Here is a 14,520-nt window from a genome sequence, read left to right as displayed (position 1 = left end):
AGACTCAGCGGCCACGGCTCACGGGCCCAGCCGCTCCGCGGCATGTGGGATCTTCCCGGACCGGGGCACGAACCCGTGTCCCCTGCATCTGCAGGCGGACTCTCAACCACTGCGCCACCAGGGAAGCCCACATTAGGATTTTTTTAAACCTTTACATTTGTTTTTGTCATACTTAATTTAGTGCTTTCTTGGTCCTGATAGAATCATATGCCTTTTTTATAACTGTACCATCTTGAATGCTTGTTAATTATTTTTTCGCATATGAAGGTACTATTGCCAACCTAAGATAAAGAGAATATAACTTGTTAAAATATTTCTTTATTCTTTTAAAAAGTCCGAGTTTTCTCCTAAGGAAATACTTCTGGTTTTTCTTTTCACTTTAAATAAATGTTTATGAATTGGGGGCTTTAAGGCAGACAGCCTCGGTATAAGTCCTGCCTGGCCTGCCAACGGGACAACTTCCTGCACTTACTCTATCTTAGCTTCCTAAACTCTAAATAAAGCTACACTATCGTAATAAAAAAAAGTTTTTGTCAGGAGTAGTCTAGATACCTTTTTTCCTTTTAAAAATGACTTATTTTGTTGTTCATAGTGGTGATTTATACTGAATTGTTTTTCATATTTGCATATTGCTTTGGTTTACGATTAGATATTTACCGTGATTTATACATAAATTATGAAAATAAATGTTAAATTGACATTGTAAATATTCTCATATGGTGACTTAAAAGTAGTATTTCAGTTTTTTTGTTTTTTAAGATATTTATTTATTTATTTATTTATTTGATTGCACTGGGTCTTAGTTGTGGCATGTGAAGATATTTATTTATTTATTTATTTATTTGATTGCACTGGGTCTTAGTTGTGGCAGGCAGGCTCCTCAGTTGTGGCATGTGAACTCTTAGTTGCAGCATGCATGTGGGATCTAGTTCCCTGACCAGGGATCGAACCCAGGCCCCCTGCATTGGGAGTGCAGAGTCTTATCCACTGCGCCCCCAGGGAAGTCCCAAAAGTAGTATTTTAAAGTATCCAATTATTTTTCTCTCCAGACCTGTCCTTAGGTCAGTGAACATATACCTGATCACAAGGTTTAAGAATTTTAGTAGTCTACTCGAATTATTGTTTGTTTGAGCTTTGCTCTTCAAATAGTTTACAAACAAATTTTTGGACGATGAGCCGTGTTTCTTTGGTACAGTGAACTTATTTCTGTCTCCTTAAACTAGTTTGTCTTTATGCTTTGAATGCTACAGTAATTTCTTTAATCAAATTGGTGGAAGTCCCTTTCCCAGCCCACACTGAAACCAATTTATTGGTCATGATACGCCAGCTATGTTGCTAACAGTCGTAACGAACTGTCAGGCGATATCGCAGTGAAGCTAATTTGAAGTCATTAGGTGTGCAGCGTTCAGGCGACAATTTGTTACAGTGCTTGGGAACACAGCTGACATCTCTGAATGGCTTTGTTCACTGCAGTTCTAGATGAGGCCAAGCAAATTGTAGACTAATTTAAACATCACTCTGTATTATACCAGCTACTTTGTCTTACACTGTTTGCTAATAAAGCACCCCAAATTAAGTCAAAACTAGTTAAATAGGTGAGCTGGAGTGTATTCTTTAGAAGATACCTCCACAAGGGTCACTACATCTAAAAGAAAGAGGAGAATTTGTGTGGATAACTGATTTGCATTTGGATTGTAATCATTTCTATAAGGTTTTTAGAAAAAGCAAAAAAAATCGAAATAGAATATGCTGAAAGATGGTAAGACATTGGAGGTTGTAGCAGTGGAAACAACCAGAATTTGCCTAAACAGCATATGAAAACTTTTTTGGAAGGAAAGTGTTATGAAGGGTTTTAGAAAGAAACAAAACTAAGATTTGTTGAAGTGTCCACAGATACTTTTAAAAATAATCAATATATATTATATCATTTACCTTTATCCACACACACACGTACACAGACATACATACTCACAGATTTAAAATAGCATTATTCTAACCCAGGGTTTCTCAGTCTTGATGCAATTGATGTTGGAACCAGATAATCTTTTGTTTTGGGGCCTGTCCTCTTCCTTGTAGGGTATTTACAGCCTCCTTGGTTTCTACCTATTAGCATCCTTGAGTTGTAACAAACAAAAATGTCTTCACACATTGCCAGATGTCCTCTTGGGGGGCAAAATCATGCCCCTCTTCCCCGGTTGAGACCCATTGTTCTAACCCAGGAATCAGATATTATTATCCTTAATTCAAAGATAGGGAGATCTGGGGCAGAGAGAGGTAAAAACACTTGCACAAGTTCACAAATGTATCCAGAACCTTCAAAGCCCACATTCAACATTGCTTCCTGGAATAGAATCAGCATAGTTTCGTCCCCCAGTTGACTACATTTGAAAGAATTATTTCAAAATAAAAAGGATCGTGTTACTAATAGCAACAGCATAAAAGGCTATGTCACTCTGACTCCACACCGCCCATTATTTCAGAGAATTCTGCCCAAGTTCTCCCTGAATTAAGAAATTTGTTAAGCCCATGTTTTGTTATCGTACAGACATTCCATAATAACGATCAAGAGACGTCAACAACTCCTCCTTCTGTTCTCTGGCAAGGAAAAGTCAGTGATAAATTTGTGGGTCCAGTTGTGTATCTAAGTAGAAATGTCAGCTTACAGAGGAACTTGTCACAGTAAAGGGGCTCTGGTGACCTTTGTGAAGACAGTAACTTTAAATAACTATGAGTAACAGCATTTCCAGTGGTGGAAACAATTGCTATACGATTATGTGTTCAGTCTTAAGCTGAGGCTTAGAATTGGTAGGGGCTGACGTTATCCTCTCTCCCCAGCAAATGCCAGAGGAGGTTACTGTGCAGTGATGATTCACAGCTCTGGTTTTCGTGATACCCGGAGGGTGTTTTAAATGATTGCAAGGAGTATCTTGGCTTTTCAGAGAGGGATTGGCAAAACACGAATTCACTGAAATGCCTTTAAATTTCGTAACAGTAGGTGTGCCATGCAGTGTTCGGAGGTAGAAGTAAAAGATGCTGTGATACCAGTGTGCTGGTCTATATACCCAGGTTCAGGGAGCCTGGGCACGGCAGCAACATGGAGCGTGGGATGGGGGGCGGGTAAAGCCAAAGAGAATATAAAGATTAAAGTCTCATTTCTGCCTTGATAAAAGTAAAAATGTGTTTTTGATATCATGACCTAGTCCTCATAACCGGGGTCAGAGCTGGAATTAAAGCCAAATCAGAACTGAAATTTCACCTGTCTTAATCTTCACTTCAAAATTGTTTGTTTGTTTTTTAAATGCTTCTGTTAAAACTAAAGTGAAATCTTTTTTAAAAATATACTAAAATCCAAGCCTTTGCTCTCTTTATGCTGCTCTCAGTTTGTGGAATATCACACACACACACACACACACTTTTAAAAAATTAAGTTTGGCATATAAGATCAGATCAGTAGCCATTCTGCACTCCTGGGAAGGTACTTTTGTATACTTGCTTTTGCTACATAAAAAAGTGACAAATTCAACAAAAGAAAATATTGAAGAAGAGTACATAGGGAGTGGGGTTTTTTTTTATCGGTAAATAGAATTAGTTGACTTACTTTAATAAATCACATAAATGGAAAACTGTGTTGTTCTGAAACATGACCATACTTTATCTCTAGAAGCAAAAAGATCACAAGGGCTTTAGAAAATGCTTGACTTTAGTTGAAGGAGCATAAGGGCACCAGAACAGATGATGGTGCCCTAATAGCCCTTTTTAAGAATGACAGGGCCCCACCATTAGCATCCTTTTATATCCTTGGAAATTGCTCATGCCTCGCTTTTCTGGTTCCTATCTGCCTGACTCTTTTTTATTTCTCTTTCAATTTCGTCCGCGCTCGGATAAGCGCATGCTAACACAATATGATTGAGCTGTAAAATGGACCGCTGTCGCCTCTAATCTCTTTTATGTAGATACGGAGGTCCTGCATACTCCACTTCATTCTCTCTCCATTGTTGGCCTTTTTTAGAATGGGCTGCCAAGTAATGGAAGCTCCGTCAAATATTAGAGCTAGGTTTCACAGGGTGTGATAAGACGATTATCAGCCCAGCAGTCAGATCTATTATTGTTCTTTGTGGTTGATTAAAATATTATTTTGTACTGTAACTTTGTTAGCAAAATGCAGAATGTGCTTCGTCAGATGGTGCTTAAAAAAGCATCACCCACATTAGCTGACCTATATAAGTGGCTTAAATATATTTATGGATCTTGCCAGACGGATGACTTTAAGAGAAAGGTATTTGAACGATTCAGTGAATGAATGTATTTTGGAAGTTGTTTTTTCCTTTATCAAATAAGGCAGATTATCAGGTGGGCTTGTTTATTTTTGACATGACAGATCAAACAATTACCTGCTGAAGAAGGAGGACTCCATTCAAGTTTGGAGCCTTAGTGACATTTTTAAAACAGGGAAAAAAAAAAAAAAAAAACCTATAGTTTTTCTTCATACCAAATGAAGGCAGGAACTATTAAGCTCAAAAAGAAAACCACACTAGGAAGAGATGTGATAAAACAGTCTTTATGTATAGTTATTCATGTAAGAAACAGAAGTCTAAAGTATAGAAACCAGTATTCTCCATTTACTCTGAAACATTTTTTCTAAAACATTCACTTAGGAACATGTATTAAAAATTGCTCAGCAAGTTGGCTTTTTCTAGTTTTCTCAACAGAAGTATTTAGAATTTTCTATAAATGACAGAAATCTCTAAAGAACCTGGATAAACTATTTCTATATTAGGATATAAATTTTGTGTGAGAATACCCAAGAATATTTTGAACTAATATTTATGGCTAATGATACTGTTTAAAGATATATTTATTGTTCTAATGCATTTTACGTAGAGATCAATTTTTTAGATGGTATCATTCCCTAGGCGAAGTTGTGAAGGTTTTGTTTTTTAACTGCCCACTATTGATCTTAAACTGCTGGCACCATTACATGATTATGATATGTGAAAAAGCACAAAAAATTGTGGTGGAAATAATTACTATAAGATTATGTTTCCATTTGTAACACCAGGTAAGTTTTCATGTGTATATGCATGTGATTATGGTTTCACATGCAGGAAACGGCATAGTTAACTAAGAGAGTTATGTTATATATAAAAAGGACCTAATATGCTGTTTCGTTTCTGTATCATTGGCACTTGAAAAATGTACTATTGATTAGTTGATTAAAAATATGCACAGCACAAAACTATTAATTGGTTCTGAGGCTCCGCCCTCCACCCCATTGTATAACTGAATTTACGCATAGTTGTAATTTCTACTTTGCTACGAATGAATTAAAGCGATTACAGCTCTTTTCTCAGGATTAATTTTTCTTATATGCATGTAACTTAATGATTTCAGAACTGTGAAGTCGTTGAGTCTTTTCGTTAAGTGGAGAAATTTTAAATTTAAGATCCAATGCCTTGGCACTTAGTAAGACTATTTAAATGATAACTATATTCAATTATCAGATAGTTAGAAGTTATGTTTAATGTACCTGGTAGTTGTATACCTGTGTACCGGTAGTTGTGGTTTATAAAAGGTAGAATAATTCTGAAAGTAAAATCAGAACACCTGAGATGTATATAGTTGAGTATTATTTTGTAAGTTATGTAATTGGTCTAGCCATTAGTTATATTGTGAAAATCAAATGAGGAAAAACAACACACATGCAAATTATACACGTATGCATAATTAATTTGCAAATTATAAAGAATGATCTAAAAACGTCAAATATTCAGTGTTCATTTTAGTGCCTAAGAGATTGTACATAGATTTTCATTTTATTGTAATTAGAGCCAAGTGATCCAAAAAGTTAGTATTCATAAGAGCTATTTCAAAAAATATTCAGAACAAACATCCATTATAATAGAAAGGGAGGGAGAGGTTATTCAACCAAGAGGATCACTGTATAGCTATTGCCATCATTCTGTCCTAGATGAGCACAGGACCATTAGCTTCTAAATAGTCAAGTTCGTCCTCCTCGGCCATACCTAAAATAACTGAATGTTTATCAGTTTCTGAAGTCACAATTGTGATATGGAGAAAGGAACAAGTTGAAAACTATGTTGTGAAAAAAATAATCTGAAAGATCCCCTACAGACTTGTTCATTTTCTGCAGCTACCCTTGCTAGAAAGGAGAAAGACCAGCAACGAAGGTTTGAGGTTTCCCAGACAGGTGAGGTTTCCCAGACAGAGACCCGGTTCAAGAGACACCCCCAAATGTTATTAAAGATGCTCACGAAGACCTCTCCTCACCACTCAGTGCCATTGTTTGTGACCCGATGCACAGTGCTGTCACCATGCTGAATTACCTGTGCTCACGTAACCTCTGTTCCAGTATTCTGGTCCATTACTAGGTATCCCCCCAATATATTTGCCATCCATTCATCGTCATGCCACTGTGTACCTCTGATCAACGAGGAATCATAATTTCATAGCAGTTGTGAATACAATTTAAGTATTTGAGTGTCTGCTATGGACCTAATACTATGCTAGGTACTGTGGGGCTTATTAAAGCTACAGGTGACCTGAACTCCACTCTGAATCATGGATCTGTGTCTGCATAAATATCTATGCATACATGTGTGCATTGATGTGTGATAATCTTCTTTTTTGTGGGATTAAGCTTTCAATACAAAAACAACTAACATCGGTAGAGTTTATTATTGTTTACAAAGCACTTTCACGAACTTTTACTTGATGTCCGTAACATTTCGGTTGTTTAATTCTTATTATCCCCTAGAGTCAGGAAGTTTGATTCACACTGTTAGTAATGTTCCTTGAACCATTGAATATTTAACTTAAATGACTTTTTACCAGTAGCTTCGGTAGGGCTTTCTCCCCTATCCTCCTCTACTTCCCCGTACCTTTTTTGTCATTTGTTCCAGAGTACCTACCTGCCTTTCATACAAGTTTAGGCAAATGGAACATATTTGCCCTATCTTTAAATTTTGTCTCTACATTTATAAAATGAAAGGAGGATTGAATCAAAGAGGAAATGTATGACACACCTTTCAAATCAATAAAAATCAAGGTGTTTGATTGATAGTTTGCCTTTCATATCCCTGCTCACAAATTTTAACGAAACACGGTGATCACCGTGTAGCTACTCAGCTGAATGGTCGGAAACGTTTTTCAATGATTGGTTGCTAAAACTGAAGGCTCTTCCTCCCCAGTTCTGTTCAGATTCACTGGGTTGAAGATTTCTCTATTCATCAAGTCCTAAAAGATGGTGTCATTTTCAGGCAAGTAGTTGAAATCGCCAAACTCTTTTGAATGCTGAGGTAACGGGATGAGTCTCTTCGTTCGGTTTACTGTATATATCAGAAGCCTGAACAAGCCTGCGATCTACCTGAGGGTTATCGAAATACTGACCTCCCATAGACCTGGCCCAACTCATATCTTTCTGTTCTGGAATTCTGTTTGTTCATAGAGCTGTCACTTCTGACTTTTAGGTTCTTCTCAAGGCTGCTTGATGAGTTCAAGAGAGAAGGACTTCTGTGTCTTGTGAAAAGAATTCTATATGGAAGCTGATTTAATTAGCATAACCCGTGTATGCTTAAATGCTTCGTTAAAATCTTTTTCCACATCTAAAAGAAGAATTGGAGGGAGAGGTTTAAACGTGGTGCTGGCGTGTTTTGTTTCTCCCTTGCTCCTCTTCGACCCTCTCTCCATCCCTAATCCCACTCCCTCCCGGGGGCTGGTCACACGTTTTCCCCTGTGTCCCCCTTGCTCTGCCTCAGCCAATCTCCAAATGAATGCGTGTCTGTCGTGGCCTTGGCTTTGGCACTCTGGATATATTGATTAATAGTTGCCCTAAGCTCCTTTTAGCAAATCAAATTTTCACTTTTAGCAAGGATTTCGCCTCTGATTTATTCAGCAAAGTGAAATGCACTAAATTGACTTTGACATTCAGGGAAAATGGCTGAAAAACAAAGAGCAGAGGAAAGAGATATAAATTGTGTGGCAGCTGGAGACTTCAAGCATCTGAGGAACAGTTTTCTGTGGAATACAGAGTAATTTGAAAGCACATAGAGAAGTGGTTTCTTCAAAAAACAATGAAAACAATGCTGAGTTTTCTTTTTGAAAGAGGGTGTAAGTATTACTCAGCTGAACTCAGAATTTCTGATACAATGCATTATATTTTGTAGATAAAAATAGCTGCGTAATCCAAGATTGCCTATATCTAAGTGAGTTTATGAGAGCTAGGACATAACCTAATCACACTGGAAAAAAGAAATAGTCAAGTCATCCCACACGAAATAGAATAGTTAATTTGAAAGGGTAAGTGCTGTGTAGTAGTGTGTGTATGTGTGTGTGTGTGTGTGTGTGTGTGTGTGTGTGTGTGTTGTAAAGAATGGAGCTTTTTCATCACCATAAAAAGAATTTGAAATAATTTTGGATCACAAGCCTCAGAAAAGCCATGTAACTTTGCTCTTCTGTTTGCCTTTTTCCCAAGGATGTCTGCCTTGGCTGTATTCTTTAATGTGACTAAGTCAGCCTGCTTCCTTGTTAGACCAAGGTTCGGTGAATAAGTGACCATCAGGTTCAAGATACAAAGTGTGGTTTCGAGGCGTAAAAAGAAATGGTGCTGATGTAGATGAAGCAAAGAGGAAAGGGGGTTGAACTGAATTCACTGTGGACACTTGGGGAGGAACGAAAGGTGTGAGGATACTGAGGAGTAGTTTTGATATTGCGGATCTCGTAGACTGTTGAATTGCCTCTGCCGAGAGGGATTATCAGAGGGGTGGAAGGAGAAGGGGGAGGGGAAGTCTACAGAAGGAACTTGCTGTTCATTTACCTTTTTGCTCTTCCATGTGAATTTTCCTTATTAACCAAAGTCAGGGTCTGCACAGTCAAGGCACTGCCCTCCCTTTAACTCTACGTTTTCATTATTCTCTTTCTTTTCATTTTCAACAAATCAGTGTCCAAAGTGACCCAAGCCAACCACATCAGTGGCCATCTTACCAATCAGATAATATTTTAACATTATACCAAACATGCCCACAGGCATATGATTTCCCTGAAGTCAAGCTGCTTCCTCCCCAGTTCAGGCCACTTTTCAACCTTCATAAATGATTCTTAGAAGAACCCAATTAGGAGAATGTATTTAACCTGCTAAAAATCCCTTTAATTGACCAAGCTTTCTCAGAAGCTTATGGTATATGATAAACAGATATAATACCTCCATTGTTTATAAATACCTTGATATTTCTCTTAAGAAAAAAAATTTCGTAGTTTTCCCCGGGAAAAAAAAAAAACCAAAACCAAAAACCTATGATTTTCTCAGAAGCAATCAACCACTTTTATTTTTTATTTATTTTTGTCAGGTTATATATTTTTTTCCTCCACCAAGAATCAGCAATGATGTACAAAGTACACAAACCCCAAGTCAAAGGGATATTCAGCCTTCATTTTATACTTGGATCTCTTAATGTGAAGTTCAGTGCTGTTATTATATGAGTTAAAAGTACTAATGCATCGTAATTTAGTTAAAGAGAAACATATAATGGGTAAATACCACCTCTTGGTAATTCTAAGCTCTAGAGTCAATTCAACTTAGTTCATCCCACGATTTTACATGCCTCCACTTAACCACAGAACTTTGCTTCCAGTAAGGAAATTATACTTCCATTGCCAGAATGGGCAATTAAGTCCTCACTACATATTGTTAATATTATCAAATGAAGAAGGGGAAAGGACCAGTTTCTTCCACTGGATTCAGATTAAGCCAGTGGATGACCGGCCGTCCAGGTCAGCAGTACAGCCTGTGTGGACTTAGAGAGTCATCGGAGCCCCGTCAAACACCTTAACTCCAGGGGTGTCTCTGAAGACTCCCTCCTCTCTGTGTGAAGGGGGCTTCACACCTGCTTAACCTACATTAGGGAAGGATTAATTACCTGAAGTGCTGGGCCCCTCAGCCAGTCAGCATGTTCGTGGCAGGGCACATGGGAGCCTGGGCTGAGGACGGAGAGGGGGAGAAGGCGCAGCTGCGGGTTCAAGGAAGGACTGATTCCTCCTGACACGGTCAGCACTTGAGGAAAAACAATAGTCCAGCTATACTTAATCTTGTGATTTTCTGTGTCGTGGCAGAGCCCCGTCTGCAGTGCAGACTTATAAACGTAAAAGAGGAATACCCTCCCAAAGGTCCTTTCAACCGTGCATATTACTCAGATTAACCTTTCGTGGAAAAACATGGAATCTCTACTTAAACGTTTCAGATTGATTTCTGAGAATGGCTGTGATATTGAAGCAAAGTGCTGTGTGATAGATTTTCCCAAAGTTTGAAAAATATGCTTGCCTACTCAGAAACACGCCTACAGGAAGTTTTATGACACTCTTTTAAAAATAAATGGAAGGATATCAAATAGAGATCTCTTTCTTTAAAAATTATTTCTTGGATGATAGAACCAGAATGAACCTTAGAATTCAATTGCTAGAACTTCGCATTTTAAGAGGAAGTAGTATACTGCTGCGGGTAGTGTACCATCCTCGGAGTTAGAGACCATGGTTCAGATGGCATGAACTAAGTTTGCTTATGTATAAGATGGGGATGATGATAACAAAGTGACCAACTTGATAGGTTACTGGGACAATTCAGTGAGTTCATGTATGTAAAGTGCCCAATCCAGTCTTTTAATTGCTAAGTGTTCAGTAAATGTTAAATGCCTTTACTTGCACATTCACTTACAGATACAAACGTTGAAGACCAGGAAAACTGAATGACTTAACCCAAGGTCACAAGCTACTCAGGACGTAGTTGAGACTAAAACTCAGTCATTTAACAGTTGAGCACTGTTGATATTTATCATCACCACCAGTTTTTCAGCAAAGAGTATACATTCTTATGCATAGTATTAAATATTAGCAAGTTATCCTCTTTATTCTATATTATACCACATTATATTACATTATGTATAAACATGCATATATTTCTATGGACAGCATATTTTTTGAAGATAGACCAGTAGTGAAAATGTCATAGAAAAGTTATTTTGGTATGTTTTAAGTTGTGCACCCCAAATTATAAGTAATAAACCCATCTTTCTGTTGTTATTCTTTGATATAACTGGGGTATAATATCTGGATATATCAGATCAAACCCCTTTCTGAAGAATTATTAATCTAAAGGGATAGCTCAGAATCTTTCTGTTTCACGCAGGGGGATATCGTAGAGAGAATTCCTTCACTGAGGCTTGGGGTTGGGAAACACAGCCAACAGCTTAAAGTGGCCAAGAGTTTCTCAATGGAGGATCTTGATACAGAGCTAAGTGTCTAGATAACATAAAGACAAAGTAACAGGAGTACGTGAGATGCACCTTATTTATAAAGCATCTCTGAATACTTGCTATGTAAATATATGTGATGCTATCTTTGAAGACAATGTCTCTGACAGATCAGTATATGACGTTTGATTAAAATTAGCTTGTAGATAATCCATGGATTTTAATTAACCTGGTCAGTTATCCAACCCAGTATACTCAAGATTTTAGGTTTTCACATCTCTGTATGTGCCATGAAAGTCTAAGTCAAATTTCCAAGGCAATTTTTTACAGTTCGAATAGAATTATTTATTATTTAATGTGAATCTGACCATACTATATTCTTGTAGTTTAATAAATTTCATATAGGCTGAAGATGGATGATGTGGTTATCTTTGAAACATCAACTATGATCATTTTTGAGATCTCTGGATATAGTAGTAGGTTCGCTAAATTCAATTTGACCTTTTTTGCACACTTTGTAATATTCAGTTACCCAACAAAAATACCGTGTGTAATATATTTTTGTAGCAAGCTAATACCTATTCACTCATGCACTGAACAAAAAATATATATTAAAAGCCTCCTCTATGGTAGGCCTTATACTAAAGTTCTGTTTTAGGGAGACTGTCTCTGTCATTATTATATGACTTTGAGGCATAGTTGATCTATTATCAAAACACTTTTTGAATTTTTATCTCAAGAATGGTTGCTTTGCAGCTCACTCAGGATCATGGTTTCTGTTTTTCCGTCATACACATACTCAAGAGTCTTGAAGAAATGCTTTGAGAATGATCAGAGTCAGGTGTCAGCCACACCTCCTGGTCCAGTATTTCAGAGTTTCCCGCTCTGTAGCTCCCCTCCCTGTATTCTGGATATCAGTGATATTCTAGGGAATAAACCGAGGGCCAGCAGCTGCCTGCCAGGGTTTTTAATGCTCTTTTCAAACCATGTATGTGTGGTTGTTCTGAACCCACTTGGATTTTACGTGGTTAAACTATCTCAGAAACAGAGTCTCTTTATGAACAGAGGCCTGCTTACTGCCTGAGGGAAGATGGCAGTATTTTTTACTTTAAGGAAAGGTTCTTCATTTACTTTGAAGAGATATCAAGAATATGGGAATAGAGAGCTGATTACAGCAAGAGCTTTTCTCAGGATTGGTAAGGTCGTGTGGCACCTCCTGCCATTAACTTTTGTTCTCGCCTGCAGCAGCACAGTTCAGGGGTGTGGGCTCCATGCTGCATCTGTACTTGGCTTGTTACCCTCTTATCAAGCTCTTAGCATCCCTTTGTTTATTTGAGACGACAGGAAGACGGTGTAAAGGCTGCTTAGTCAGGGATATCAGCCTTGTTGGCAGGGGAGTGATTGCCAGTTGAAAAACAAGGCATTATTGCTCATTTTTTCCCTCTTATTAGTTTGATTACATTTGCAAATCAAATCAATCCATCAGACATGATCAGGCCTCGTCCGCATTTTAAGGAATAGTAATCTCCGTCTAATAAGATGCAAATGTGTCACATCGGTAAGTAACCAATAAATCATCGTCTTGTCTTTGGCAATCATTAAATATCAGAACCAACAGTCAATTTTTAGTATTTTCAATTTGCGATATGCCGCTGGAATATAAAGATAGATGGACGTAATTACACAAACCAAACACTATTTCAGTTCATTCCAGACAGCAAATTTAGTGGAAGGTATAACTGGCTTGTCATCACACTACATTATTCCTAGCGGTTCATGCAAAGTTCACAGACGAGCTTCAAATGGACATTGCTTTTTTTCAACTTCTAGCAACGTCCATACAATGGCAATCAAACTTTGATGTAAGGACCTGCATTGACTTCCGCATGGCTGTTACAGTCAGATGCCAGCATGACAGGAAACATATGCTCTCTCCCATCAGACACTGCTGGCAGTGCCAGCTCCAATCTTCTAGGTTTTCGATTAAAAAGAAAAGGAACTCACGAATGTGAAAATAAAGGAAAACAAAAACAACCAAGAACACTTCAGATGATTTATACCATCCACATCTCTTTGGACAGTTTCACTCAGGGGGAAAAAGTGGACAAAAACTTTGTTTTTCTAAGTTTCACATCTTTAGAGCCTCTCTGTTTGGGTGATGTATTCTTTTCACCTAAGTCGTTCTTTGTGAAGATGTGCATGTTTGCAGCACCCTGATACGATCCGCGAAGAAAGAGCGTGTTGATTTGGGGCACAATAGGGAAATGTCTATATATATAAATATAAATATATATATATATATATATATGTGTGTGTGTGTGTGTATATATAAAATGTTATAATTCAAAGGACAAGAAATGAACTTGTTTGGATGGAATATCTGATCTGAATATCTTTTCCCTAATTATACTTGCTTAGCAACTCAGTAACTTCTGATGAACTGTGACAATTGCCCATTCATTCATTCACAGAAATTGTTTTCCCATAAGTGGAAGACCCCACCTCCCAATCCCTCTCGGCTCTATTTATCTGAATGCAATCGATAGGCGTACTTTTCCATCCCTTCCCAATATTTTTCTCGTGTCCAATTCTCTTTTTTCTGAGTGCTCATATAAAAAGCTCTTTTACGTCATTGATCTGATGACATTTAAAAGTTGTAACATTTTCTCTTTGATTTTGGTTTGTTGTTAACCTCAGCCATCACTTTGGTTCTTTCTCTTTCTTCTCTGCAAAAGTCATCTGCCTTCTCAGTGTAAGTTGCTAAATAGGACGTGAAAGTCATCCTATGATGATGATAGGTCATCTCTATGACCTTGATGCACCTGCTACTTATTTTGGTGGCATTTCCAATCATCACTGACTGATTCCAGTTGATCTGGACAGATTTATCATAGGCTTTATAGTTAGAGCTTAAGATTTGGCAATGCCAGTCCTTTGGCCTACTAGATTGCCTTATTTGCCCCGAGAAGAGCAAACTCTTTGGAATGTTATTTAATAAGGTCTCTTATTTAAAGTTAACAAAATTGAATTTTGACTGCGTGACTTATTTATTGTAAACGTGTTGGGTACCTTTATGCCAATCACTCTCCTAGGCAGTGGAATACAAAAGTAAACAGAGCAGAGATGGTCACACGTTCGGTCGTAAGGCTCAGAATCTTTTGAGGGACACAGACAAGCAAAGAGGCAATTATAACATGGTGTTCTAAGTGCATTGATGGGGCAACACAGCATACTAGGGGTACACCAGGGCGGGAACTCTAAC

At 37.8% G+C, this 14,520-nt stretch overlaps 1 protein-coding gene across 32 annotated transcripts in view; it reads left to right on the top strand.

Moving 5' to 3' along the window:
* The window catches only part of ESRRG (estrogen related receptor gamma), a 665,923-nt gene that overhangs the window by 606,329 nt on the left and 45,074 nt on the right, over positions 1-14,520 (top strand). The gene's annotated exons all lie outside the window — the stretch shown is intronic.

Source organism: Physeter macrocephalus, chromosome 4, assembly GCF_002837175.3.
Source record: "Physeter macrocephalus isolate SW-GA chromosome 4, ASM283717v5, whole genome shotgun sequence".
Classification (NCBI taxonomy): Eukaryota; Metazoa; Chordata; class Mammalia; order Artiodactyla; family Physeteridae; genus Physeter; species Physeter macrocephalus.
This window is presented reverse-complemented; position numbering and strand designations above follow the sequence as displayed.